This window comes from Ranitomeya variabilis, unplaced genomic scaffold (genome assembly GCF_051348905.1).
Source record: "Ranitomeya variabilis isolate aRanVar5 unplaced genomic scaffold, aRanVar5.hap1 Scaffold_97, whole genome shotgun sequence".
Classification (NCBI taxonomy): Eukaryota; Metazoa; Chordata; class Amphibia; order Anura; family Dendrobatidae; genus Ranitomeya; species Ranitomeya variabilis.
In genome coordinates, this window is record NW_027508207.1 from 216538 (window position 1) to 240278 (window position 23741).

Consider the following 23741-nt stretch of genomic DNA (forward strand, 5'->3'; position numbering starts at 1 on the left):
GGACCGCCCCCTTTTATGTCTCTGTAGGTTTCCTGTTCCTTGGGGCGGATCCCTATCTCTCCAGTGGGTGCTGTCATGGACTCATTAAAAGAGCATTACCGTAAGTAATCCGGCTATTCTTCCATCCCCCCTCCGCGTTTCTTCCAGTCTTCTCCCCCCAAATCAAAGGCGTCACATCTCTTTCAGGCCATACAGGCGCTTCAAAGGGACGGGGTCATCGCTCCGGTCCCTCGAGACCAAAGGTTCAAGGGGTTTTACTCCAACCTTTTCATGGTCCCAAAGAAGGACGGGACTCTACGGCCCATACTGGACCTCAAACTGCTGAACAAGTTCGTACGGGTCCTACACTTCAGGATGGACTCGCTCCGTTCTGTTGTCGCGTCCCTGGAAAAAGGAGAGTTCCTTGCATCTATAGATATCAAGGATGCTTATCTACACATTCCAATTTTTCCTCCTCATCAGCAGTTCCTGTGCTTCGCAGTCCAAGGAGAACACTTCCAGTTTGTGGCCTTGCCCTTCGGACTTGCCACCGCCCCCAGAGTCTTCACAAAGGTCATGGCGGCTGTCATGGCCATTCTTCACGCTCGGGGAGTGGTAGTCCTACCCTATCTAGACGACCTATTAATCAAAGGTCCGTCCCAGTCCGCCTGCGAGGAGTCTGTCAGCATCACCGTGGATTCTCTTTCTCACCTGGGTTGGAAAATCAACTTCGAGAAATCATCTCCAGTGCCGGCTCAGCAAATCTGCTTCCTCGGCATGATTCTGGACTCTTCCCGCGGGTTGGTCATTCTCCCTCCAGAGAAGGTTTTATCCTTACAACAGGGAGCGCGCAAGCTCTCCCGCCCAGTCCCTCACTCCATTCGCTTCACTATGCGCATCCTGGGAAAAATGGTTGCGGCAATGGAAGCCGTTCCATCTCCGCCCTTTGCAACAGGCGCTCCTGTTAGCCTGGGACAGGAGCCCGAATTCCCTCGACCGTTGTTTTCGCCTGCCCCCGCCAGTCAGGCAGACCCTCAGGTGGTAGACGTTACAGTCCTCCCTGAACCAAGGGAAGTCCTTTCTTCCTGTGCTTTGGTTAGTGGTAACCACCGATGCCAGCCTCTTGGGTTGGGGCGCAGTTTTCAATCACCACACGGCACAGGGTCGTTGGTCCACAAGGGAGTCGTGTCTCCCAATCAATATCTTGGAAATTCGAGCAATCACTCTTGCCTTACGCAACTTTCACCACCTTCTCGCAGGCCATCCCATCAGAATACAATCCGACAACGCCACGGCTGTGGCGTACATCAACCGACAAGGGGGAACCCGCAGCAGGGCAGCCATGCTCGAAGTCTCCCACATCCTGCGCTGGGCCGAGACCAATCACTCGCTCATTTCGGCAATCCACATACCGGGCGTGGAGAATTGGGAAGCGGACTTCCTCAGTCGCCAAGGTCTTGCCTCGGGCGAGTGGTCCCTCCATCCGGAAGTCTTCCAGCAGATTTGCCTTCGCTGGGGGACGCGGGATGTGGATCTCATGGCCTCGAAGTTCAACAACCAGGTTCCCCAGTTCATTGCTCGTTCCCGCGATCCTTGCGCCGACGGGGCAGATGCCCTGGTCCTGTCGTGGCATCGGTTCCAGCTGCCATACATATTTCTGCCTCTTCCTCTGCTTCCGAGAGTCATCAAGAAGATCAGAGCAGAGGGGAGACCGGTGATTCTCGTCGCGCCCGACTGGTCGCGCCGAGCATGGTACGCGGAACTCGTCCAAATGGTCAACGACACCCCCTGGCGCCTTCCAGATCGCACGGACCACCTTTCACAGGGCCCGTTTTACCACCAGAACTCCGGGGCCCTGTCTTTGACGGCGTGGCCGTTTGAATCCTGGATTTTAGCCCAAGCCGGATTCTCTCCAGGGGTTTCTTCTACCATGATTCGCGCTATGAAACCCGTATCCATGCGCATTTATCATCGTACCTGGCGCATCTTCTTTTCATGGTGCCATACCCATGGACGTTCTCCCTTGGTCTTTTCCATTCCGTCCATTCTGGCGTTTCTCCAATCCGGTCTAGACTCAGGCCTTGCCCTAAGCTCGCTGTCCGCGTTGTCCGTCCTTTTCCAACGGAAGATCGCTTCCAAACTGTCCGTTAAGACGTTCATCCAAGGAGTCTCCCGAGTGGTTTCTCCCTATAGAATGCCTTTGGCGTCATGGGATCTTAACTTGGTTCTCGGAGTTCTTCAGGAGGCCCCTTTCGAACCATTGCAGGACATTTCTCTCACCCTCCTTTCATGGAAGGTGGTCTTTCTCGTGGCGATTACGTCAATCAGGAGGGTTTCTGAGTTGGCGGCTCTCTTGCCGCCCCCTTCTTGATTTTTCACTCAGACAAGGTAGTTCTGAGAAACTCTCCTTCCTTCCTACCGAAGGTCGTCTCCTTTCATGTAAATGAGGATATTGTCTTGCCGTCATTCTGTCCGGCACCAACCCATTGTATTGAGAAGGCTCTCCATACTCTGGATGTGGTTAGAGCCCTTCGGCGGTACATCTCTCGCACGGCTCCCTTCCGTAAGTCGGATGTCCTGTTCGTGCTTCAGGAAGGACACAGGAAAGGTCTACCTGCCTCGAAAGTCACTCTTGCCAAATGGATTCGTTCCACCATTCAGGAATCTTATCGCGTCAGGAACACCCCTGTCCCAGCAGGGATTACGGCGCATTTGACTCAGTCGGTCGGCGCTTCTTGGGCCATTCGGCACCAGGCGTCTGCACAATAGCTTTGTAAAGCTGCGACTTGGTCCAGTCTGCATACCTTCACGAAGCACTATCACATCCATACCCAGGCTTCGGCAGACGCTGCCCTCGGCAGGCGTATTCTGCAGACAGCGGTACCTCAGTAAGCCAGTGGTACATGGGGTTTTTTAGCAGTGCAATTGCTCCCCACCCAGGGACTGCTTTAGGACGTCCCATGGTCCTGTGTCCCCCAATGAGGCGTAGGAGAAAAGGAGATTTTTTTTTGTGTACTCACCGTAAAATCTTTTTCTCCGAGCCAATCATTGGGGGACACGGCACCCGCCCTGTTAGCCTTTTGGCTGGTTGTTGTTGGTATTTTGTTCCTTAGTTTTGGACATAGTTTACATGTCTTGGTTTTACTCCTACTGCTTTACTACCGAACTGAGTCGTTTCTGGCCAGTCAAGGGGTGTATACTGCAGAGGAGGAGTTAACTCTTTGTGTTTACTTAGTGTCCTCCTAGTGGCAAGCAGCATAACACCCATGGTCCTGTGTCCCCCAATGATTGGCTCGGAGAAAAAGATTTTACGGTGAGTACACAAAAAATCTCCTTTTTTGTGTGGCGAGCTGTAGTTTTTGTCAATGCCACTTTGAGGTACATACAATGGTTTCTTCACATATTGTATTTTTAGGAACCTTGGATCTACTAAAAATCAGCAGTTCTGCCATTATTTTCTTTTACTTTACAGCGTTAAAGGGCCACTGTCACCCCCCTCCAGCCGTTATAAACTAAAAGAGCCACCTTGTGCAGCATTAATGCTGCATTCTAACAAGGTGGCTCTTTTAGTTTTAGGTTCAAGTATACCCCAAATAAAGCGTTTTTATACTTAGCCACAATTCCTGTCTCTAGCCAGGTAGGCGGGTCCTCACTCCCCAGCTTGACCAGCTCCTCTGCCGTCACTCCAATCTTCCTGCGCTTTCGGCGCCACCCCCTCAGCACTGTTATTTATCGGTTCAAAACCGGCGCCTGCCCAGTGTACTGCTGTGCTGCGCAGACGCAGTAAGCTCTGGCCGTCTGACGTTCCAGCCAGACTTGCACACTGCGCCTGCGCGGGCATTGCGGCCAGCCACCTTTGGAATCCCAGCCCCGCACTGTGTTATGCATTATTCACAGTGCGGGGCGGGGATTCCAAAGGTGGCTGGCCGCAATGCCCGCGCAGGCACAGTGTGCAAGCCTGGCTGGACCGTCAGACGGCCAGAGCTTACTGCGTCTGCGCAGCACAGCAGTACACTGGGCAGGCACCGGTTTTGAACCAATAACAGCGCTGAGGGGGTGGCGCCAAAAGCGCAGGAAGATTGGAGTGACAGCAGAGGAGCTGGTCAAGCTGGGGAGTGAGGACCCGCCTACCTGGCTAGAGACAGGAATTGTGGCTAAGTATAAAAACGCTTTATTTGGGGTATACTTGAACCTAAAACTAAAAGAGCCACCTTGTTAAAACGCAGCATTACTGCTGCACAAGGTGGCTCTTTTAGTTTATAACGGCTGGAGGGGGGTGACAGTGGCCCTTTAAATCATTTTTTTTTTTTTTTTTGATCTTATTTTATTTTTTTTAAATTCTGTATTTTTGACCTAGGAAAACGTGATCATATTAGAATTTTTTTTTTTTTTTTTTTTTAGAATATTTTTAATATTTTATATACAATTTTTTTTTTTTTTTTTCTCCTAAAGAGCGTGAAATTGCGATTTGTTTGATCACTTACTCTGTACTGAATTTTTAATTTCACTGATCAACGCTGCTTTTTGTGCAGGTACAACAATAAAACCTACCGTATAGATGAGATCGCCTGGAACATGACTCCTGCGTCCACCTTCAAGAAGGCAGACGGAAGCGAGATCAGCTTTGTGGACTACTATAAGAACGTAAGACCTGCTGGAAATAATGAGAACTGGGAGCCTTGAGTGCGAAACCTCAGGAAACCTGTTTTGTTTTGTTTTTCTTTTTTAATTTCGTTGTTAAATACAATTGAGAAAAAAATTCTGTAAAAAAAAAAAAACCTTGGATTGTCCACAACTCGTATTGCTGATTTATCCTTGGAGTTGGTGGACACCTGACACCAACAACGATTTGCTGTTTTCAGCTCCCGTAGCGACTGTGTACAAAGAAAGATTTTGGATACTTGCCGTAAAATCTGTTTCTCGGAACCTTCTTTTGGGGACACAGGAAACCATGAGTGTAAGCTGCTGACACTATGCAGAATCAAGCTTGCTCCTCCCCAGCAGTATATAGCCACCAGCTGGGAGAGAACCAACCAGTATGGGAGAAAACTGTGGGAAAGGGGTTAAAGTAGATTACCCTAAATTGAACCTACAATGGCTCAAACAGGGAGCGGGTGTCGTGTCCCCCAATGAAGGCTCAGAGAAAAAGATTTTACGGAAGGTACCCAAAATCTTCTTTTCTCCATCGCTTCATTGGGGGACACCGTAAACCATAGGACATCATAAAGCAGTCCTTAGTGTGGGGAAGAGACAGGTACTCAAAAATGTAAGGTTGGTCCACTGCTGCAGGAGGGACGTCCCTAATCCAGATTTGTGAACGCTAAAGAATAGACGAGAACCGTGTAGCACTAGGAGAAGGTGTGGACTGAAGACGAGGAAGTGACCCAACAGCCCATGAAACTCCCACTGTTGTGATCCTAAGTGGAATAGGTCTTTACCTCACTCGGTTCCTGGCAAGATCCTGATTGAAAATAGACGATGGGAGGAAAAAAGTATGAAATGCCTAGAGAAGGAAGGGAGGTAACGGCTTTACAAGGAAGGAGTGCAACCAGGCTCAGGACCCTTTGCAACCAGACATATAATAATAATAATCTTTATTTTTATATAGCGCTAACATATTCCGCAGCGCTTTACAGTTTGCACACATCATCGCTGTCCCCGATGGGGCTCACAATCTAAATTCCCTATCAGTATGTCTTTGGAATGTGAGAGGAACCCGGAGGTACCCACGCAAACCCGGAGAGAACATACAAACTCCTTGCAGATGTTGTCCTTGGTGGAATTGAATCCAGAACCCCAGCGCTGCAAGGCTGCAGTGCTGTCCACTGACCCACCGTGCTGCCCTGGTGGGAAAACGGTGGACACCTTGCTATGATTTAGTTAAACACCCTGGTTGGAGAGACCCAGCGGCCTTATAGTCTGCTGCCTCTGTGTCCTGACGCAAACTAAGGGGCTGAGAAATCTGGAGGATGAAGAAGGGCCCATGAGATGAGCAGGACTGAGAAAAGGAACATTGAGTTCAGTTCAAAGAACACCAGATTGTCTTGTTCAGTGTTCCGCTCTGGATATAAGTCACGGCTCGTGCAGATAAGGTGGACCCTGAACTTCGAAGGGTTGGTCGAAGGGAAGATTCTTGGTCTTTAAAAGTGTCCCTGGGCTGTAAGCTCCTTGTATACAGCTCTGCTAGCTGAGTAAAAGTATCCATGGACACAGCCTACCACCGATAGGCAAAGGTATTGGCTCCTCCCGGTCAGATTTGCTTCGCCCAAGGGGGGAGAAACTAGGGTACGATCTGGGGACGGACCATCGTGTTCCTTGCAATGAAAGGCAAGAGTTGTTTCAATGTCAACTGAATTTGGTGAACACGCTGAAGAAGAGGGGAAGAGGCAGGGAGATGGACACCGAAGAGACAATATCACTAGAAGGACCGAAGACTCTTCGCCAAGGTCTTTCCATGGTAAAATTCCACACACAGGTGAAATAGGCGTGATAACATCTACAAGGGAGTAGTAACAACCGCTCGTCTGAAGGGAAGGCTCTGAAGAGAAGATCCTTCCCTGTCTCTGGAGATGGAAACTACTGGTCACGTTGTAAGCAGAAAAGAACCAGCTTAAGGACGGGCTCTCACGTCCTGATAGGCAAAGTTCTCTCGGCGAATGAGATTCATCAAGAGACACAGCCTTAATGAGGTCCTTGCCTAGTATGGTGGGCCCAGGCTGCGGCATCAGATGCTTCATCTTGAGGCATATGGAAACAGTCGGTCCGTCACAGTACGAGATAGGTGACGGCCCTGGAAGGATGGAAAAAGGCGAATACCTGAATGCAGGAATGTGAAACCAGTGATACAGTTGTGCTCAGAAGTTTGCACACCAGCAGAATTTTTTATTTTCTCTTCGCCACGACAGCACCCACTGAGAGAGGGGAATCCGCCCCTAGGAACAGGAAACCCTACGGAGAGATAAAAGGGGCGGTCCCCCTCGCTCCCACAGTTTGGTTTCCTGTTCCTATGGGAATCCATGGAGAAGAGGATGCCTAGCCTGGATGCCGCTTGCGCAGTTTACCTGTGAGGACGGCAAGGGCTCCAGAGCTGGATGCAGCGTCGGGGGTCCTCTTCTCAGCTTCCCCCCTCTGCTGGCAGACACCATGAGGCCAGAACTGCAGGGGTTCCTGGCTCATGGAAATCCACCCGGACAGTCTGCAGGACCAAGCGCCGGGGTGAGGTAAGCGCTGCGCTTTGGTGAGCGCTCATGCAGCGTGGAGCTCCACTATTTCCCCGGGAGTCCAGAAGTAAACTCCGGGGTGAGGGAGGAGGTGGTGCATACAGTATGGCCGCGACCCGGAAGTGATTAGCACTTCCGGGTTCAACCGGAAGAAGATGGCGGCCCCCATGTAAAAGGACGCCGGCACAAGCACCCGGTGTCCACAATGGATTCATCGCAGAACCCTGCGATGCTTTCTGTAGAAGACACCGCATCTACCCCACGTACACGGGGCAGCAGCAGTCGCTCTAAACAGAGCGGATCCTCCAGGAAAAAAGCCGGTTCTCCACCTAAATCTCCTCGTCAATCGGTACCGTAAAAGCTTCACTGGGGTGAGTGTGCATCTACCCTCATAGGCTGACTGGTGTTCCCTTTCCTTCTATGACCTAGGGAAAGAAAACTGAAAAAACGAAGCACAAACAGTGTGCGTTATGTCTCCAGCCCCTCCCGGATAGTTACAAAAAGAGACTTTGTAAATCATGTATTGCGTCTACCTTGCGGGAGGAAGCCTCAATTAAATCAGAGGACATCAGACTCATGATTAGACAAGAGTTACAAGCCTTACAGGGTTCTGATAAAGAACCGCGTGCCAAAAGTAAAAGAGGATATGAATCCCCTATATCTGACCCATCTTCGGATAGGGAGAAAGCGGACTCTGACCTGTCCCACGAATATGTCTCCTCAGATGAGGAACAGGATACGTGCTTTCCCACTGATAGTATTGACAACTTTGTCAGGTCCGCTTGTAATACCATGGGCATTGAGGATTCTAAAGTCCCTAAGACACAGCAGGATATTATGTTTGCCGGTCTATCAGAAAAGAAAAGGCCCTCTTTTCCGGTGATAGCAGCGATAAAATCTTTAGTCAAAAAAGAGTGGGAAAGCCAGGGCCAAAGAGGATTGCCTCCATCCTCAAAAAGACGGTATCCCTTCAATGATGAAGAGTTTTCGACATGGACAAAAGCGCCAAAAGTGGACGCTGCGGTAGCATCCACATCCAAAAAATCTTTGCTGCCTGTGGAGGATTCAGGCTCATTACAGGACCCGTTAGACCGTAAAGCCGACTCACTATTAAAAAGAGCCTGGGAGTCGTGTACGGGAGCCTTTAGGCCATCTATCTCTGCTACATGCACCGCTAGGTCCATGTTGGTCTGGCTGAGTGACTTAGAGGAAGGACTTAAAAGTGGTCTTTCTAGAGACAAACTGTTGTCCTCTATACCCTTAATTAGAGGGGCTACAGCTTTTCTGGCAGATTCATCTGCCGACTCTATACGTTTGGCGGCCAAATCGGCAGGTCTCACAAATGCGGCACGTAGAGCCCTATGGCTTAAGGGCTGGAAAGGCGATCCCCAGACGAAGTCCAAATTATGTGGCCTCCCATGTCAGGGTGAGTACCTGTTTGGTACCAAACTGGACGAAATCTTAACTAAAGCGGGAGAAAGAAAGAAGGGCTTCCCTAATAATAATTACCTTCCATTCTATAGGAAAGCGTTCCGGAAGCCCATATTTAGTAAAAGAAAAGATTTTAAAAACCAAGATCGCTGGACCCCTAGAGACACCAAACAAAGGGGTGCATTCTTTGGGAAGCGCCCTTTTAAAACTGAAGACAAGCCCCGTTAGAGCAGATCTACCTGTGGGAGGTAGATTATCCTCCTTCTCAAACCAATGGAGAAGAATAACATCGAACGTTTGGGCGAATAGTCTCGTCACCTCTGGCTTAAAGTTAAAATTTCCCCGAGTCCCTTCGGACTCATTTCTATTGACTTCTTTAAAGTCACAGTCCCAACAGGAGGCATTACAGCAAGAAGTAATGAATCTTCTATCCAAAGGAGTTTTGGTGGAGGTTCCATTTCTTCAGGAGGGGAAAGGGTTCTATTCCCCGCTATTTTTGATTACAAAACCTGATGGATCATTCAGAACCATCATAAATCTTAAAAAACTGAACACCTTCTTAGAAAATCAGATCTTTAAAATGGAATCTATTCGATCCACCGTAAAACTCCTGTTTCCCCATTGCTTTATGGCGGTTCTGGACTTGAAAGATGCGTATTACCATCTACCAATCTTTAAAGAACATCAGCAGTTTCTCCGCGTAGCGGTTGTATTGAATGGATGTATACGGCACTTTCAGTATACGGCAATGCCCTTCGGACTATCAATTGCTCCAAGGGTATTCACTAAACTAATGTCAGAGGTCATGTCTTATCTAAGATTAAAAGACACCCTCATAATCCCATACTTAGACGACCTTCTAGTAGTGGGAAGATCCCCCTCACAATGTCAGCAAAGATTGTCATATGATTTCATCCTTGCAGAACTTAGGATGGTTAATAAATTGGGAAAAATCTAGGCTGATCCCGACAACTCGGCAGGTATTTTTGGGAATTATATTAGATTCCGTAAGTCAAAAATGTTTTCTCCCGGAATCTAAACAAATAACAGTTAGGAATAAAGTCCAGTCTATACTAGATAAACCTATAATCTCCCTCCGGGAAGGCATGTCCTTACTTGGCTCCTTCACGTCATGTATCCCAGCGGTTCCATGGGCCCAGTTCCACTCAAGGTGCTTACAGTATACAATTTTACATGAGGAGATAAAATTACAAGGGCGATTAGATGGTAAAATTTCCCTTTCTAATGACGTAATCCAATCCCTAACCTGGTGGCTACAACCAGATCATCTAGTTAGCGGGGTTCCCTGGGAGGTTAAACCCTCAAACATAATATTTACAGATGCCAGCCCTCATGGTTGGGGGGCACACTTGGGGGACCAGGTTGTCCAGGGGCTGTGGTCGGTTACGGAATTGGACGACTCGTCTAATCAAAAAGAACTAAAAGCCATCTATCATGCCCTATGTGAATTCCTCCCACAGTTGCACGGAACACATACCAGGGTACTCTCAGACAACATGACATCAGTGGCTTACGTCAACCATCAAGGCGGAACGAGATCAGGCACTCTCATGTCTATAACCGAAAACATCTTGACTATAGCCGAAAATCATCTTCTGTCCTTATCAGCACTACATGTCCGAGGGATAGACAATGCAAAAGCAGACTTCCTCAGTCATACCCTCCATCAGGGGGAGTGGGTGTTAAATCATTGGATATTCAAAATGATAACTGTAAAATGGGGAATACCCGACATAGATCTCTTTGCTACAAGAGACAACAGGCAAGTAAAAACATTCGCCTCAATGTTCCGAACCGACAACCCCGATGTCCTCGACGCACTCCAGATTCCGTGGACGTTTCGGAAAGCATATGCCTTTCCCCCGATGATTCTTCTTCCAACAGTAATCAGGAAGATAAGCGAGGACAGAGCGAATATAATCTTAATTGCCCCGTTCTGGCCAAAGAGACCATGGTTTTCCCTGCTCAGAGCCATGTCCATCTCGGATCCATGGATTCTCCCAGAGAATCAAGATCTGCTTTTCCAGGGGCCCTTCAACCACCCTCATGTGAAGGGTCTACGGTTGACAGCCTGGGATTTGAGAGGCAGCTGTTAAAACTAAGGGGCTTCTCTGATAAAGTAATTGATACCCTATTGCTGAGTAGGAAAAGATCCACTACATCGATCTATGTAAAAGTATGGAAAAAATTTTTAAGCCTCTATCCCTCAGCCCTGTCAAAGGAAATTCCAGTCTCTTATTCTTGAATTTCTCCAAAGAGGACGTGATTTAGGCCTTTCAGTTAACACCTTAAGAGTGCAAGTTTCTGCGCTAGGGGCTTTGTATAGTCACAACGTTGCGGGAGATAGGTGGGTATCCAGATTCATTTCAGCCTGCCAGAGAACGGAACCAGTCCATATTCCCCACTCACCTCCTTGGGATGTTAATCTGGTCCTTGAAGCCTTAACAGATCACCCATTTGAGCCTCTACATTCTGCTCACATTAAACATGTCTCCCTCAAAACTGCTCTTCTTGTCGCCTTAGTATCGGCAAGAAGGGTCAGTGACATACAAGCACTATCAGTAGATCCTCCATTTATGTCAATATTGCCAGATAGGATTGTCCTAAAGACGGACCCTTCCTACTTGCCTAAAATGTGTACTAAATTCCATAGATCTCAAGAAATTCTGCTTCCTACCTTCTATAATAACCCTACAAATCAGGAAGAAGAGAAGTACCATACTTTAGATGTGAGAAGGGCTGTGATAACCTATCTAGACAGGACTAGTCCCTGGAGGAAGAGCAGGGCTCTTTGTTTCCTTCCAGGGTCAAAGGAAAGGAGCTGGTGTTACGAAAGGCACATTATCCCGATGGATTCGGGAGGCGATATACCTGGCCTATTCGTCTAAAGGGGAAGATCCACCTGAGACTGTAAAGGCACACTCCACCCGGGCGGTAGCATCATCTTGGGCTGAACGAGCAGAGGTTCCAATAGAACTCATATGTAAGGCCGCAACCTGGTCGTCTCCTACTACCTTCTATAGTCACTATAGACTAGATTTATCTGCCTCCACTGACCTGTGTTTCGGTAGATCAGTTCTTAACACGATAATCCCCCCCCAAATAACTATCTCTGAAAGTCTCTCAGTGGGTGCTGTCGTGGCGAAGAGAAAACACCGGATTACGTACCGGTAATGCTCTTTTATAGAGCCACGACAGCACCCCTTCACTTCCCTCCCTTATATATTAGTTTGCATATGAGCACGGATAAGGGTGATTGGTTCTTGTAAATATTAGTAGTTAAGATAAAATGATAATATAGAATTGCCTACTAATACTGGTGGGCGGTTCATCGCAATCTCTGTAACCCAAACTGTGGGAGCGAGGGGGACTGCCCCTTTTATCTCTCCGTAGGGTTTCCTGTTCCTGGGGGCGGATCCCCTCTCTCAGTGGGTGCTGTCGTGGCTCTATAAAAGAGCATTACCGGTACGTAATCCGGTGTTTCTTGGCCTTTTTTCAGAGAATATGAATGATGACACCAAAACTTTTCCTCCACTCATGGTCAGTGGTTGGGTGAAGCCATTTACTGTGAGACTGTGGTTTCTCTTTTTAAATCATGATGACAACACAAAACATCCAAATGACCCTGACCAAAAGTTCACATACCCCATTTCTTATTACTGTGTGTTGCCCCCTCTAACATCAATGATAGCTTGAAGTCTTTTGTGGTAGTTGTGGATGAGGTTCTTTATTTTCTCAGATGGTAAAGCTGCCCACTCTTATTGGCAAAAAGCCTCCAGTTCCTGTAAATGGATGATGATGGAGCAGAGGGGATCCAGACGTGGAGCTGGATTGTGCTCGCTTCCTGGGCCTATGTGAGGTCTGTCATGACTGCATGCTTCTGAAACTTGTAGGGAAATGATCAGAGCTGCAGGGACGGAGGATTAATCAGTCAGATGTGTGGAGACCTCTGCCAACGACTAAGATACCTTGGTCAGGTCTCTACTACGAGAGATCGGGAGGAAACCTACTTGGAGGAGGGGGGTACGCTGTTATCCCTGGCGGTGGGGGGTTCCTGAGAGACTTTCATGTTTGGGTTCCTGCAGTCAATGCAAGGACCAATTCCATAAAGACACTAATAGTCTTAGTGTGAGGGGAGACATAAACTTAACCCATAAACTCCCTGGGGAGACATGTCCTGTAGTCTCTATGGTATGGGAATGATATGTCCATAAACTCTACGGTGTTGGAAACAGATGTTCTGTGGCCATTGTCGTGAGCCCGCACTGGAGAGACAGTAAAAACTTCCGTGATTAGCTGGGAAAAAAAAAAAAAAAGAAACGAGGAAGTTTCCGCCACTCTGGCTAACTTGCGTGGCCTAATCGGAGAATGGAACTAGGCTGAAGCTGGGGCCTAAATGTGGAAATTGCTTTGTCGGACAAAAATAAACGGGTGTCTATCTTGAAAAAAAAAAGAAGAAAAAAAAGGCCAAGAAGGGACGGGAATAAACTGGGGCGCTATCCAGCAGTAGGGCGCCTGTGCCACATCTTTTATCAACATTTTCCTTTTGGTCCTGTGGAGCCCTCGCCGCCATGAAGTGACTGGAAGGGAGAGGTAACTGGTTCCAGATGTGGTCCCGACTCCTACTTCATTGTTTTGAAGACTGCATCAGGAATTCCTGGGTGAGGGGGTCGCTGGAATGGGTACGTCTTCCCTCCCACACAGTCATGGTCCCAGAAGGTGCCAACCATGGATGATGGGAGGGAGGCTAGGGGGGGACACTGGGGCCGAAAGGCAGGACACTCCACCACGAGCCGCCCCGAGACACTTGTGAAGTGTTAGGGGGAATAGGGTCTCGCCTCTCAGACTAGAGAGGGGACGATGTGGATGCCGCCACACTGTTCTATCTGTCCCCTAGTTGGGAAACTGTGAGAATTTACACACTGTTACAAGGTGTATCTGAAAGAAAAAGGGAAACTGTTAGTAAAACAAAAGATGGTAGAGACTGGTCTGAACATGGACCCGTGTCTGACTTCCTTGGACACTAACCAAAACTGGTTAGTTCTCTGGGTGGGTGTAGCCTGATGGGGAGGAGTTGGCCTTTTTTTCTGCCTAGTGTCAGCCACCCAGTGGCAGCAGCATACAGCCATGCTTTCCTGTGTCTCCCAATAAAGGAGTCACGACCCAACATTTTATCTTAATTAACCAGACCTTTATTTCTCCTTCACCTCATTGGGGGACACAGACCGTGGGTGTTATGCTGCTGCCACTAGGAGGACACTAAGTTGAAACAGAGTTCTCTCCTCCCCTGCAGTATACACCCTCCTGCTGGCTCCCAGAGAACCAGTTCTTGCTTAGTGTCTGTAGGAGGCACTTGGGTCTGGTTCAGACCCCAACGTTCTTATTTAATTTTTACTTTTCTGTAAACTTTTATTTTTTAATTAACGGAGTGAAGGGGGTGACTGTTCCTTTCAAGGCTCCGATCTCCCCCGAATCAACAGGCGAGAACGCGGAGAGTTCCTCCCCGTACCTTCTCCTGCGACGTGGGGTGCCTGAGCTCACTTCAGGGGCGACGGTTCCTTCACGGTCCCGATCTCCCCACACCAGCAAAAGGCTAGCACATAGTGTCGCCTCTATGTATCCTCTCCTGGAGCCAGGCCTAATGCCGGACATTCTGCCCTGTTCCATGGACAACAGAGGGCCCACTATGGCATCCGTGCAGCCCCCACTGCATCACCACTGACTGAAAGCGGATGGTGGAAGGAGGCAGAAAGTCCCTCTCCACCCCCCTGACTATGGGGGTGGGGGGGGAGAATCCAAAGACCAGCCACAATGCAACAGATCTGCACCAGCTCTGCTACATCACCTCAAAATGTGAGAATGACTGCGGCTGGCACCATCTGGTCGCATAGACGGGGTCCTGGTCCCTGGGGGAGCGGTGTCACGGCGTCCAGCGGAGTTTTACACCGCTTTATTCATCTATCTGTTTGCGCTGTGGGCGGCGTTCATTTCTGGCAGGCTTCACAAATTTAGTCCCCAGCTTCTAGCCGGCCCAGGCCGTGTTTTTCATGGCTCCGCCCACCGCAGCCGGCGCTACCTACACTTCTGACGCTTCTCGTCCTAAACGAGAGGCGCCCCTCCTGCTCTTGGCGGCCATCTTTCTACACCTCAGGAACGGAGCCGGCCTCCTGACAGCGGTGACAGTAACAGCATCGCTGACAGAAGCGCTGCGAGCCGTGAGGACACCGACACCTTCTCTGGGGACACAAGAGCAGGACCTGGGTAAGCTGAATCCTCCGGAACTGACAGCTTAACACCTGAGGTAACGCGCTGGTCGCAAAAATGTAGTCCCCGGCTTCGTCCGAGGTGTAAGTCCCTCTCTACCTCCCTATTAAAAGGATGGCGGATTGAGGGTGACCCCTTTCTCCCTGTACCATGGTCCTAGACCAGCAGTGGCACTGGACAGGCGGTCTGCGGCGACGCTGGCAGGGGGGCTTACTCTGGCAGCGAGGACGCATTTCTGGGGCCAACTCACAGGGGCGACAGTTTAAAACGACTCTGCATGCAGTTTCCTTAAAGGCGCCATGACGTCACGGTCCAAGCTCCCAAAGGGTCCAGTAAGACTATTAGTTTTATCCAACTTGCAAAACCTCAAATGCGTTCAGGAGCCCTCCATCGCCCCAATGCCAGTGTACCTAGTTCCCCTGAGGGGCTTCGTCAATGAAGCAATCCGTGGCTTGTCTGGCCAAAAGAGATTTAATTCCTCTGTGGATCGGAGCGTTTAGCAGGTCTGATATAACTGGATCCTCTCCTACACTGGAGTCATAGGCTAGCAGGGGCCCCAAGCATTCTAGAACCGTACAAGCGTCTAGAAATTGGATCCGTGGTACAGTTACCCAAGCAATCTCGGGCCTTGGCGTCCGTGAGCTCTGTTTCTCGCTCTCCCTCACCAGTGATTTGCAGAACGAGACTAAGTTTGAATTGTTTCCCGGATCTGCACTCACCAGAGTTCCAGAAAATGAGGGACTCTCTTATTGAGCCCATCAATCAGACTCTAAAGGTTGACGAGGATTGCGGCTCTGTCCCAGAACACACAGTGCCCTTCAAGAGGACTAATCGCTCTCATAACAGCGTTTACCATTCACCCGGAGGTCTGGGTTATACTTAACCAGCGCTGAGAGCAACCTGTTAAACGTCTGAAGGGTCAGCACCCTCTTGAGGCGTGGTACGCCCCTGTTTTGATCTGTGGAAAGATTGAGCTGAATCTCCTGCGGTGAACCCACCAGTATTCGTTTCGGTGTTCAGAATCCTATCCTGGCCGGATGGATCATCACCCACAGACTGTCAGAGACTGACTCGCTCCGTCTTTGAGACCTCTGGTTCAGCACTATCCATCGTATGCCGCGGCAGGGGTAGCTAAAGCCATGGTATCCTGGTCGCCTTTTTGGAGGCGGCTAGCTGCGCTGCACTATCCGCGGCGGATGCCATCACGTTCAGAAGGTGTTTCCTTTTTTTTTATGGCTCGTTGAATAGATAACGGACTCTGTGTGCAAAAAAAAAAAAAAAAAAATCCTTTTTCGGACACCATAGATTTACGAGGGGCTCAAGGTGTTCTACTCTAATCTGTTTGACGTTCGCTCAGTACTTTGGCTGTATGGGGTCCTCGGATCAAAATCCCACCTTAGTTTATCAGACCTGCAGCACCATTGGGCAACAGCCCTGGGTAAGTGCTCTAACCCTGAGGCACGGTTGTTTATTCCTGCAAAGGATTCATGAGATTAACAGGTCATGGGGTATTCTGTCTTGCAGCCTCATTTTACTGAGGCTGGAATCTAGACTACACTATACTTCCCCCCTCCCCCAGTGTGGTCTTTGTCGCTGACGCAGACCATGGCATCACTGACCACAGCGATACAATCCCTTCATTATCCTTCCTCTATCAGTCAGGGTCTTCACCAGCCTGACTGGGATAATTCATCCATCTCTAATGCAGCACGTTGTTTCAGTGGTTAGTACTACAGTCTTGCAATCTGAAGTCTTGGCATCAGATCCTACCAAAGGATCATGGTCACTCGTCGATAAGAGGGACGCGTCTAACATCCATCGACAACGGGATGTTTTTTCCTACATGTTCGAATTTCCCCTCTCTAAACAATCCTGTGCTTCGCCATTCCCAAACAGCATTTTCAGTTCACATCGTGCTCTCGAGAGTGCAAGATGGACATGACAGCCGTCATGACCTTCGAGGCATGATCTTTCTGCCCTACTCAGACGACCTTCTCATCAGGGGTCTTTGCATCTCTGGCGATACTCTTCCTCCCCTGAGCTCGTGGATAAATGTATACAGGCTCCCCTCGTTCCAGCCCAGTGGATATCCTTTTAAGGAATGACCCTGGATGCCTCCGAGGGTTAGTGATTCCCCCTCAACACAAAGTCAGAGCCTTTTCTAACACAGAGCCCACGCACTTAACTACTCACTCCATCATTCTATCTGGTTTGCTGTGACGCCACTGGGGCAAAATGGTGACAGCAATGGAAATGGTCTTTTTCGTTCAGCTGACTCTCCGTCCCCTGCAGCATGAACCTGTTTTCTTCCTTGATCACCGATGCTGCATGCTCCGGCGGATCAGGCAGCCTCTCGGGTGATGGACATTGAGGCCTTCTCTCTTCCAGAGGAAATATTTTCTCCCGGTTTAATGGCTAGTGGTGTCTACCGATGTCAGTCTCCTTGACTGGGGAGTAGTCTTAGGCACCTCATGGCTCAGGGGCGCTGATCAACTCGGGAGTCGAGCCTTCCGATTAATGTCTGGGAAATCCTAGCAATCAGGATAGCCCTGCAACAGTTCCAATATCTCCTGCCGAGTCACCCCATCCGAATTCTATCCGATAAAGCCACAGCTGTTGCATGTATCAGTCATTAAAGGGGTTACCCACAGCAGGGTGGCCATGCATGAGGTAGCCCATATTGCCCAATGGGCAGATAGGAACCGCTCAGTAATTTCAGCAGTCCATATCCCAGGCGGCAGTTTTTTCGTAGCTTTCAAGGTCTCGCCTTGGGACAATGGAAGGCCTTTCGACAGAAATGTATTCATTTAAGGACTCCGGGCGTGGATCGGATGGCTTCAAGATTGCGCGCCAAGGTATTCCACTTCAGAGCTCGGTCTTGGGATCTATAGACCATCAAGGAGCATACACGAGTCTCTCCGCGGCTTCATCTTCAGCACGTGCTTTTTTTTCCCGCTTTAATTTACTTCCGAGAGTCTTAAGGATTACTGGAATCCCCTCTGCTCAGGTCTACCTGATCGCCCAGGTTAGGACACACTTGGCGTGATATGCAGATTGAGTGCAGATAGTCGTCGATGTCCTATGGCGACGGCCGGATCATCTAAATCTGCTCTGCCAGCGGCCGTTTTTTGTCAGGACGTCCTCATGTCTTCTCTGTTCCCTCCAATTTGGGAAATTCTCCAGACTGGTCTGGAATCAGATTTGGCGCTCAGCTTTTTTTTTTTCTCTCTCTTTCCCTCCCTCTCTCAAAGGCCAGATCTTGTCCTTATCTGTTTTATTCCAGCGCAGAATTACTTCCAATCTGTAAGGCTAGTTTCACATTTGCGTTTAAAAACGCAAACGCAGGTGGTGAAAAAAACGCATGTAAACGCGTGCAAATGCTGCGTTTTTTAGACGCATGCGTTTTCTCATGCGGTAAAAAAAACCGCGGCGTTTTGACGCGTTTACATGCGTTTTTTCCTGCGTTTGCGTTTTTGAAACGCATACTGAGAAGTGTGACAGCGGCCTCCCGGGATCGGGTCGGCGATCTTCACTCCAAAGTCGGGTTTCGTGTGTGTGTGTGTGTATATATATATATATATATATATATATATATATATATATATATATATATATATATATATATATATATATATAATATTTTACTTCAGCGCGATATAGCAGAAAAGCTATAATCATCTGTGCCTTTACAGCCTTTTACTAGGCACTGCTCCTAATAGCCCGATTCCTACTCCACACTGATGAGGGGCAAACACCCCGAAACAGCTGTCTGTGGATGGATACCATGCTTGGCATAGGTGGTTTTCCTGTATTGGATGTTTTCCTTTATTGGATGCTGCCCTTCCCGTGGTTGTTCCTTCCCGGGGAAAGGTCTGGCTATTCACTGCTTGCGTTGATAAACACGTGATGGTGTCTCCGCAGCTATCTTACATGCATCCCATGGTCTGTGTCCCCCAATGAGGCGTAGGGGAAATAGGGATTTTTGTGTACTAACCGTAAAATCTTTCTCCGAGCCAATCATTGGGGGACACAGCACCCACCCTGTTAATCTTTTGGATTGTGCTTGGTTTTTCTTTAATCTGATATGAAGTTTATGACCTCCTACTGCTTTTGCACCGAACTGGTTCTCTGGGAGCCAGCAGGAGGGTGTGTATTGCAGAGGAGGAGCTAACTTTTTGTTTCAACTTGGTGTCCTCCTAGTGGCAGCAGCATAACACCCATGGTCTGTGTACCCCAATGATTGGCTCGGAGAAAAGGATTTTACGGTGAGTACACAAAAATCCCTATTTTCAGTTAGCCAGGAGTCACTGACTGTTATCTACATGTTGACTTTTGAATTTTTCTTTCTGGTTCGTCAAGAAAACAGACTTTTGGTAACATTATCCTGTAATACTGACTTGTAAGTTGAAACTTGATGTAACGTATTGTGCTGTTATCCTGGGCAACTATAGGCGCATAATAATTGAACAATAATGTTTGCTGAAATGTTGATTACACATTGTCCAGGCCAGCTGGCTTGTTGACTTGCAAAACAGGAGGAAAAACTGTGCAAATAGATGAAATAATTAAACAATGCGAGTTGACCATGTCACCATTCTTCCCCTTTACCTCTGGATGTTTGAAGGACAGTTGTTAACTATAAAGAGGACATAAGCGCCTCTATAAGATATATCTTCGTAAACAGATATACATCCAGACAGCCAAGAGATCCGAAGAACCAGAAACTCTCTACAGGACAGCAGCCAGGACATCATGGCTCCATCACGAGGGACACAGATTTGACATTCTTCTGGATGTCAGCTTAGAGGACCCCGGCCCCCGCTGAAAGAATGCAGATCTGCTCCATTCACTATCGCTGAACCATGGATACGTTTGGGTTAGTCAGGATTTGGACCCACCGGTCACCTGAGCTCCATGGATACGTTTATGAAAGCAAGTAATGGGACCCACCAGTCACCTGGCTCCATGGAGATTTTCGGAGAAGCCAGGTTGTGACCCTCTGGTCAACTGGCCTTCTGCCTCAATGGACTGTCATCTTCCTAAGCTTGTCAATACCTCCTTTCTGTGCGTGCCACAGGTGGGGGTAGTCTGTCCTGGAAGCTGGAAGTCCCAGCTGCTTTAATCTTGATCCCGGTGAATCGGCAGAAAGGTGAGACTCTGTAATTTGCACCATCTTGGGTATTCATGTGTTTTGGCTAGTGGATCAGGGCACCTGCTGACCTCCCATCCCCACCCCTCCTCCCCGTTTCTCCACAGAAGGCTCAGAGAAAAATATTTTACGGTAAGCACCCAAAATCATCTTCTCTTCGATTCGGCTCAAATATCCCCACTACATCTTGCATGGAGCTGTGCTGTCCTGGCTGGGTGCACAGTTGCAATAGGAGCTGAAAATGAAGCGATAGAGCGAGTTTTTAAACTTCTTTTTTTTAAAAGAATTTTGCTTATGGGTGATCTTTTATTATTTGCTGGTGACTTGGACAAAGCTCTGATAACTGAGTCGTCCTGCTGTTTATTTTGCATCGCCCTCAGCAATACAATGAACAAGTGGAGGACATGAGCCAGCCGCTAATCGTGAACATCCCCCGGAGGCCCAAGCCGGGAGCCGAAAACGGAGCCATCGTACTGGTGCCAGAGTTATGTAACCTAACAGGTGAGCGCAGTCCCTGGCAGGTTACTAGCAGAGCTTGCTGACTACGCCACAGTTACCTCTGTGATTGTAAATGGTGGCTAAATAGCTATAAGGCTGGATCTGTGTCCAACATTGGTCCAAGTGCTGACTGCTCTGTCCGTACTGGCTGCGGACCTCCGGTCTTGGCCTCAGCTGACCGTAGACATATATAAGGTCTGGATATCGCAGGGTGTTCACCGACCAATAATGTCATAGGTGTGAGAACAGCCTAAAGTAAAGCTCAAGAAGGTGGTGGGAACGGTCGCAAATGCAATATTAATGCCTTCCCACAAATGGATGTCCTGGGAAGGGTCTTCACATGAGGAGGGGAATGAGGAGCTGTGCTAGATCATATAGCCAGCACCTGTCTCTGACAGTCGTGGCCGTCCTGTTTGAGTTCCTGTTGCTGCTGTTAACCATTTAAATGCCGCTGTCAATCTCCGATAGCAGCATTAAACGGTGCGCATGCTCGTCCTCGATCCCTGTAGCTTCCTGCCGTGGAATTATCACAATATGCTGCAGTACTGTGGTGTAGCACAAATGATTGGAGGTTGAAGTCCCCGAATAAACTTCAAAATAACGTAGAAAATTAAAGGAAGACGTTTTTATACATACATTAAATATTTAAAAAAGGAAGAAAAAAAATTCTTATTCCCCCCCCCCCGCACATTTTACCCTGTTTAAGAAAAACAAACCCTGATTTGGTCTGCCCTGTCCGCTGTATGGCTGGTATCTTGCAGATCGCTAGGGATCCCCTCCTGAAATGCGCCGGTCCCAGTAATGCCCCCCATGGCTCCTCACCAGGAGGCAGCTGCTTGTATTCTCATCTCTTGCCACTTCATCTTTATAACACAGGTCTGACCGACAGAATGAGAAACGACTTCAACGTCATGAAAGACCTGGCCGTTCACACTCGCTTACCACCAGACCAGAGGGAGCGGCAGGTTGGGAAGTTCCTGAATTACATACACAAGTAAGTAGCCACAGTGGCTGGTAAGGGCCGTCTGCCTCTGACCTGGGCCTTTTATTGGGCAAGGTGAGTTTGGTTAGAAGCCATGTCTTGGGTTTGCTGTAGTTTCAAAATTGGTTCCCCATCGAGGCTGTGAGTGACTCAGTACGGAGGCTCCTGATAGCGGCCTCAGCTCTCAGTATGATTGGCACATGACTGAACAGCTCATATAAGCTGGAATTTCTGAGATGTTGACCCTTCAGCCTGATTACAGCAGTAGATCGGAGACATTCCTCTATTGCTTTGCTCGCTACTTGACTACAAACACGAGGGATACCTTGCGTAATGAGAGAAAAATAAGACCGCATAACAAGAGATGTGTGACCACAGTTTGATGCTTACGTAACCCAATACATGTTTCGCCGTTGCTTCCTCCGGGGAACCACACCTCCAGAAGAAGAAACGGCGAAACACATTCTGAGATGGTAAAGCCATATACTGGGGAAAGGCAGCTCTTGTGGTCCCTAAAGCTGCTGGATAGTCTCATCTGGATCCAATAGACGTAATGGCCACTTCTCCATTCCTGACGGTGGGGTCCTGTTCTAAAGATAGATACAGTGCCAATAGAGCACCAGCACTTAAGACATTGGGCTCCTTCCTTTCCCCACCCAGTAGTGATGAGTCCGGGGATTATTTTTCTCCTGTCTTTAGGGACGAGAGCGTTCAGAAAGAGCTACGTGACTGGGGGCTGAATTTCGATACCGAACTCCTACAGTTCGAAGGGAGAATCGCACCTCCGGAAAAAATCCTGCAAAGAGACAGATCTGTGAGTATTTAGGTAGAGTGAACGCACCACAACACATTCCCATTCCCTCTCCACTACTTACTTATTTATTTATTTATATTTTTTATATATTATTTTCATCTTCATCGCCATAGGAGGGCTTGTATTTTGCAGGATGAGATGTAGTTTTGTAGGATAAAAATTAAATTGCACTGAACGTGACTACAAGGAAAAAGGGTATAATTTCTACAGTGTCCGCAGTGTTATACAATGGCCTGGAAACAATTCTGCAGGGAAAATATAACACTTTTTTTTTTTTTAGACTTTTTCACCTTTTCTATTTTATGTTTTACATTGATCCGAGTGATGACTTGATTTTTTTTTTTCCCCAATTAGCTGTGATATAAAATGCACGTTACATTTCAGGAGGCGTTTGTATAAAAAAATTTTGAGTAGGTTTTTTTTTGTTTTTTTGTTTGGATAATATTCCAGGACCCAATAGTGCTTTGTGGGGTCTTCTTGAGCTGCAGCCTGGATTCTTTCCTTCTTTTGACTCATGTTTCACCTTTTTCAGAGGCTGTTTGGGAGTCCGACACAGACTGCCCTTGGCCAAGCCTTCCCCACCAGCTTTCTTGTCTCTAAGCCAGGTTGACTCTTGGTTGCCCACTACTTTGCACAGACCTGTTGTGTAACTCAGGCTGCTGAGAATCTGGGTGACGACCTCCGGAGATCCTGCACTGAGGTGTAATTTTGTGATTTCGGATTATTTGCAGGCAGAATATAATCCACAGTTTGCTGACTGGTCGCGAGAGTTGAGGGGTGCCGTCCTGATCAGCCCCCGAGATCTGAATAATTGGCTGCTCTTTTACACCCGGAGAAATTACGACGCGGCGAACGCTCTCCTGCAGAACTTGTTCAAGATCACACAGCAAATGCGCATCAAGATGAACCAGGCGGTGCTGTGAGGCTCGGGGGGGGCTCAGCCGAGGGGCTCGCACAGTGTGGGTCTTACACCATACGTTTTCTTTTTATCTTTTCTAAAGGGTTGAAGTCGAGGACACTGTGGGAGGATATTTACAGGCCTTCCAGCAGAACATTACAGACCACACCGAGATGGTGGGTAGATATTGGACTGGGTGGAGACGTGACCAGCAAGAATGTCCGAAATGTCCCTATGATCTGTCTCTGCACTCCAGGTCGTCTGTATCCTGTCCAGCATTAATAAGATGAAGTACGACGCCATCAAGAAGCACCTGTGCGTGGACTTCCCCATCCCCAGCCAGTGCGTCGTCGCCAGGACCTTGAGCAAACCCCAGACTGTCCTCTCCGTCTGCACCAAAATCGCCTTACAGATGAACTGCAAGTTAGGAGGAGAGCTGTGGACAGTGGAGATGCCGGTACGTGTGTCCTTACACCTATACATGG

At 48.5% G+C, this 23741-nt stretch overlaps 1 pseudogene across 1 annotated transcript in view; it reads left to right on the forward strand.

The window, feature by feature from the left end:
- The window catches only part of LOC143792897 (piwi-like protein 1), a 107111-nt pseudogene that overhangs the window by 46132 nt on the left and 37238 nt on the right, over positions 1-23741 (forward strand). Inside the window, exons 9-15 of the transcript XR_013219991.1 lie at positions 4512-4623; positions 20445-20565; positions 21439-21556; positions 22244-22358; positions 23090-23277; positions 23360-23432; positions 23513-23713. The product of XR_013219991.1 is annotated as a piwi-like protein 1 (transcript). The remainder of the gene's footprint in view (positions 1-4511; positions 4624-20444; positions 20566-21438; positions 21557-22243; positions 22359-23089; positions 23278-23359; positions 23433-23512; positions 23714-23741) is intronic.